We start from the raw sequence: 6,885 nt of genomic DNA on the forward strand, positions 1-6,885 counted from the left end.
ATACATGGAGGCTGAGAGGGGAGAGGAGTGGCTTAAAAGCTAAGCTAAAAAAGATCATGGTCATCTGAGGCGTGACCGGGTGGAGTGTCAGATCATTGAGGCACCAGGGAGGAAAAGAGAGAGCCTGAAAAGTATCACGGTGCTGTGAGGGTAATGGATGGTATTTTGAGTTAATGGCAGTTGTACTGCAATGCTTCTTCCTGTGGCACAAAATGATGTATGCCTGACATGGTTAATGTGCCTAAAACTTGCAGTGTTAGTGCCGCAGTGGTGTAGTCAGTGCAGGGGCATGTATGCATGTAGAGCATTGTTTGCAGTGGTATTGATCATTTTGAAGTGGTTCTCAGAGAAATGATACTTAAAGACTAGTACTGCATTAAAACATAATGACAAGCTGAACCACTGGAAATGTATTTTGCCACAGGCTGAACCATGAGTAATGCCACAAAGTGTCATTATTAGAATGGTCTGGTAGCTTTTGTATTGACCTTTGGGCTGACTAAATCTATGAAACATATCTAATGCTTTATTGATAATGCAGATGTAGTAGTTGAGGTTGAATGCTACAAAACTATACATGGTATTTTAGTTGTGACCTAGGATTGGTAGAGGTAAATAGATTTTTTTTTTTCTGCTACTGCAACCAGTAAAGCAGAAATACAATAAAAGCCCATTTATGAAATGAAAAATGAGGGGCATGCCCCCGATTTGGGAATTATTAGTATGTACATAAAAAAATCTGTCCTCGAGACATCAGGAGGACAGCAACCAATGGGAAGACCTGAGGGGTAGGGGGTGGGGGGTGGTGAGTCTATTCCTGTAATATAATAAAATGAAAACTGTGGATTGTAAGAAGCAATGCAAAAATTGAAGACTGTATAGCCTTTCTATGGCTCTGAGAAATTTCAGCCTGGTGTACGGTCTAAAGTTCTAGATCAAGTCGTTTTTCCCTTTTTGTTACTTCAGACTGGCCAACTGTGAACCTTTTATCCAGTTCATTTGTGAGCGCTACAGTATATCGCTAATTAGAGACATATTTTATAGCCTAATTTATCAGGTTATCCAGCCATAAAAGGGTAGAAAGCAGAAAGATGAACTTGCTAATAGGGAAGAAGCTTAAGAAAACAGTTTAAGAGCCTGAATAGTTAAAACTATTTAAACTATTTATGTACTTCTATCTACTTTTTAAACCATAACGAATACATAGAACCAGTTATTTGTATTTTACTTAATTCATATTAACCCTCTCAGGCTCAAATTAAGTTTTAGTTACAGGAAAAATCTGATATTTGGGGAAAATTATCAAAAAAAACCAACTCATAAAATATGTATGTGGGGTAATCAGGTTGTTAGTTTTTAACTGTTGCAAATCAGCAACGCCTGCCTCGAGAGGGTTAACATACTGGCATTTGAGGTGTTGATTCTTTTGCAGTACCAGTGATTTTTTTAGGTCGCGTGACATTGTAATTTGGACTCTGCCGTGATTGTCAAAGTACCTTAAATCAAGGAAAATTGATTTTATTGTGCAATGGTACTGTTGTGACCAAAATAAATCCGCGTCGCTCAGCTGAGAGACAGTAGACAGCTGACTCAGGAATACTGCGGTCACCTCAGAGACATACGATCACCAGCGCTGCATGGATTTTACTGTCATCGTGACGCTTTAAAACTGGGCTTCGCCTCTGAACTCCCTGTAATACTTTGAAATGTTAGCATGAGGTCATCTGCACACACTTGCAGGCATACTTAGTGAGCTGCCTCTTCAATCCAGGGTGGCACGTAGCGCACAGCATACCACAGCATTCCTTTTCTCGGAGGCCTGGAGGGAGCCCTTGACCTCCTGCTACCTATACATAAAAGAGATCTAAATTTGAGACCACCTCTGTGATCTGTGAAGAAAGAGAAAAGGCCACATATCTCTCACATCCCCTACATCACAAAAACCATGACCGTCGTTACTATCAGTGGGAAAAGGGCAGCGAGGAGGGAAATAAGAGACAAGCACATTTTTTCTTTCTCTCTTTTTTTTTGCAGTTGATCTGTAGATTCAGAATAGTGGTGAGGTCGATAGAGGCCTGGAAGTATGTAGTAACATGGACTGGTCCTATATAACCCCTTTCTACTCCAGCGCTCGGAGTGTCTCATTCATTCACACTCACACATTCATACAAGCACTTTTTTCTGTATTTAAGTGCTTTCTGGCTAACATTCACAACTCAGGATTTGCCATCTTGTCCAAGGATACTTTGGCATGCAGACCGGAGCAGCTAGGGATCAAACCATTAAGCTTCTGATTAGTAGATGACATGCTCTACCTCCTGAGCCGCAGCCTCTCCCGACGAGCTGTGAGGAAACAGAAACCTGGACGTGTCAGGAAAAGTTAAAGTGATAATTCAGAACCTGCTCTGCTACTTAATCTTGAGGGAATGAGTAGCCATTAAAGTGGGCGTAAAGAAACTTCCTGTGGAGGGGGAAGAAACTTAGAATGAGGATAATTCCTCCTTTAGAACGTGCCAGTTTCTCTTCTCCTTTAAACCAAGTGTTTCTGTAATAAAGTTGTCTATTTTCTATGTGTTAATCTCCCCGAAAGACCATTTCTGCATGAGAAAGCCTGGTCTCACAAAATTTCCATAACAAGCATGACTCCAGATACAGCTCCCATATTTTCATGGACTCAACTAGGCTCCTTAATGGCCGCTTCTGCTGGTTGGAGAAAAAAAAAACACAGATTAGGGGACAGGAATGTCGTTTTCTTCAGGCCTGCGGGTTTAAGGCACAAACCATGAAGCGCAACATCCCAACCAGGTACCTTCACTTATCATTCATTTTCTACACCAAGTAAGAATAAAAAATCCCTAAAGATATCAGCAACAATTCTTTAGTCAGTACAGCTTGACGATGACGTCAATGGGACAGTAAAGTCATTTATTTTTGGAAAAAACACTGAATATGGAGACAATAATTATGCTGTGAAATGAATTCTATCCATCAACCCAGATGAAGAACGTCTAGCTCGAGTCTTTGCCACAAAATAACTTTGTTGGGGTCGGTTAGAAGCAGCTGTAGGCAACAAGAGCTGGGGAAGCAAGAAACAGCACATCAAAACACTCCTTTACACATCCAAGACATCTTGAAAGCGTATTGAATTTCATTCAGCAGAGAGGATACCAAGCCAGAAATTGTTTTCGAGGAGCTGAGCAGCGTGGACTATAAAATCTGGAAGAGAGACGTTCAATAACGGAGTTACCGCCTCCAGCCACGATCTGGGTTGACAGTGCACCCCGGAATATGAGCTTACCAGCTTCTCCGGCCCTGTGATAGATTTCTAAATCGAAAGCCAAAACTAATTACTAATTACCTTACTTGTGGTATCCCTGACTTCAAACCTTAAAGCCATGCATGACTATGAAAGAGGGAAAATGGTCCTTGAACTTGAAAGTGTCAGGAAAAGTGTGAATAAGTGGAAATCCGGCAGTGACACTAGTCTGCTGACTGCTGGGTTTTTTTTCCTTCTTTTTTGTAGTCAGCAGACAGCTGACACAAACACTCATCCAGTACATCAGCATCACCACAGCATACACTTTGGTTTCATGCTGACACTGTGAAACTGTAGTTACCCCCTGAACTCTTCAAACATCGACTATTACTAACGTGACAGCTGCACACACTTGTGAGCGGCGCACTTAACCAACCGGCTCTTCAGTCGGGGGTTGATGATGCCCTTTTCTATATACGTTTTAGAAAAGATGGAGTGGTGACTAATATTTTGCTTGGCGTATGATACGGTTTCTGACAGACACAGATTCTGATAAAGCTGCGCAAATATGCTGTGTTTACATATGTTTGTGTGTCTGAATGTGTGTCAGTCCTTTCATTAAAAGGGCACAGTTGTTTGGAGGCGAGATGTTCTGCACTGATTGCCCGCCTCTTAAACAGGAGAGCGCGGACGCATTACCCGCGGCTTTCTGCAAGCTCCACCATTCACTCCCCCTCTCTTTACGCCTCACCCTCCCTTTATCTTTTACCCCCTGCAGTCTCCCATTCTCTGGATTTGATTAGTCTGTCTCAGGCAGCAGATTCAGGGAGCTGTTTGCTCCGCAGAAATCCATCTGCATACATCCATCGTTTCTAGGCTGCGGGTTAGACTACACAGCTTCTAGGGCTCTATAGTGCAATCTGAGCCATTAGGATACAGTGGAGTTGGTGTAGGGCAACGATTAGAGCATGTCTGATAGAGTGAGGCCAGCCCAGTGGTCTATTAAGAAGAGTCATGCAGCTATGCAATGCACTTACTCATCACTTCCCTGACATCTATCATAAATGCAGTCAACAACAGGTTCATTATTTGGACACAGAGAAAAATCGGCTTCTCCATTTCCTTTCATTCAGTGGCTTTGTAGTTCGGCCAGAGTGGGTTTATCTTTCAGAAAAGGAAATGTTTGCAGAACATTTCCTTTGTTTCATTTTTTAGCTTTACTTGTGTATTTTGCAACCCCAAGTCCAAAAAGTTGGCACACTGTGTGTAAAAAAAAAACACACAAAAAACCCAGAAAGCAACGATTTTCAAATCTCATGAACCCATTGTGAAGTATGCGATACACACGATGTTTCTGCTCACAAGAAATGTATTTATTTGACAGTTCTGCACAGGTAACAGTCCGTTCCGGTCCAGCTCTCTCTCCCGCTCGACTCTGCCGTCACTATATAGGCAAACAGAAAGAAGACACTGTCATCACACAATCGCCACCACCTGTGGCTCACCTGCCTCCCGGTACCGCCCCCTTGAGCTCACTGCACCGCTCCTCCCCTGCAGCTGCACCAGGGACCACACCTCCACCACACCCATATTTTATTAAAAAAGAAGATAGGAAATGTGTCAAGTGTTTAATCTGAGATTTTACTATCTTAGCTCATTTTGATTGTGATGGCAGCAATACATCTCAAAAGATTTGCGACAGGGCAATGTTTACCACTATGTAGCATCGCCTCTTCTCCAAACAACATCAGTAAACATCTGGGAACTGAGGAGACCAGGTGCTGGATTTTCTGGGAGAGGAATTTAGGATTTAGGTTGTTTTTTTTTGTTTCATGACGTTTTAAATTGGTGTATACATTGTGCAGTTTAGCACTGATTTACTGAGATTACCAAGACTTGCCTGAAAAAGTCATTTGGATGTGCGCTATGATGCAAGCTCCCAGTTCCATAGGCACTAACGCACCCCCATACCAGCAATATGCAGCCTTTTGAACTAAGTACTAATAACAAGTTGGATGGTCCCTCTTCTCTTTAGTTCAGAGGACACAGCATTCATGTTTTCTAAAAGGAATTTAAAAATTTGATTTGTCTGACCACAGCAGCTTTCCACTTTGCCAAATGAGCTTTGGACCAGAGGAGTGTTTGTGGTTGGTTGACAGAGCTTTATTGTGCATTTGTGGCTGGTACAGCGAACTGTGTTCTCACTCAGTGGTTTCTAGTCATCAAAATTAAAAATGATATAATGTTTTTTAGGTAACGATTAAAGTATCTCGGTTCAAACATTTGATATGTTTTCTTTGGCTTTGTGAGATTTTCACATCATTGCATTCTGTTTTATTTACACAATTTATACCTCCTCCTTCCTTTCCTCCTTCCTTTCCTACTTCCACTCCACAACATTCCTTTAAAATGTTTTAGCAGGTCTGCTCTGTTTTTGTGTGACAGTGGAGAAACTTGTTAGACATAAATATCTGTCAATATTTAAAAATATGATGAGTTGTAATTCATTAAACTGCCCATTGGTGTATGAACTACTTGAAATTGCTTTCTTCCCCTAGCTGTGCCATTAAAATGATGGCTATACATTGATGCAAGCATAAGACTGATTCAGTCATAAAAAAGCATATTATAGAGGCATTTGGTATAATGATTTTTTACACAGTAAATACACTTTTCTGTTTATATATTTAATATCTTTATATGGTTTCTCAAGCAAAACCTTTTACAGCAGAACTTTTACTTGTGATTTAATTTTTCAGTGTGCTACTTTTGATTAAAGAGGGAAAATGCAGATATAATAAATGTGTGTTTCTTATCACCAATGAAAATTTAATGCCTAAGCAATAAAGCCCACCTTTCAAAATGCAGAACTGTCGCAGTCCTTATCTTTGCCCTGCTTTTGTTTTTATTCTTCCACTCCTTCCTTTACCCTATCCACCCACTAGCTCTCCAGCGCCTTCCTTCTGTTCCCAGTCACCTGACACACACCCACGTCACTTATTCCCAATTTCTCAATCAGCCATGTTGTATTTATACCTGCCATCTTGCTATTGTTTTCTGCCAGATTCTCTCACACGCTCATGCTGTGTTCTCAATTCCTAATTCTTTTCTCTTGCCTGCCAAATTGCCTGTAAATCTCTACTTTGCATTTTGAATTAAACCAGCTGGACAAGTGAGCATTTAGTTCTTCTGGCTTAGTCACAGAAATGTTAACAGAAAGTGAAGGTAGCACTTCTTAATACAAGCTGTGACTTGGGATATAATTTCCAAATATTTGCTGTATAATTCTTTAAGTTTCAGATGTAATTTTTCAGTACCTAAAAATACCAGGAGGTACAGCAGAACACGGGGGTAGAATTGTAGTTTCGAAGGAAAGGAGGCACAAGTTTTCTACATACATGGTTAAACTGAATGTTAAAATGATGGATTCTCCTTTCCTTTAAATCGGTTATGTTCCTTCCTCTTGTGTTTGTGTCCTCTTTCCTTCTTTTCTCTCCTCTCTCTCTCTCAGCCGATTGCACAGCCCCAGACTAGAAAAAGTTTGTGACCAGACCGTGCAGCTCTCCAGCATCCTCACATCACTGGGGTTTTTTTCATGAGTATTTTGTTTTTTATTTCCTTTCAGGATT

This window comes from Oreochromis aureus, linkage group 11 (genome assembly GCF_013358895.1).
Source record: "Oreochromis aureus strain Israel breed Guangdong linkage group 11, ZZ_aureus, whole genome shotgun sequence".
NCBI lineage: Eukaryota > Metazoa > Chordata > Actinopteri > Cichliformes > Cichlidae > Oreochromis > Oreochromis aureus.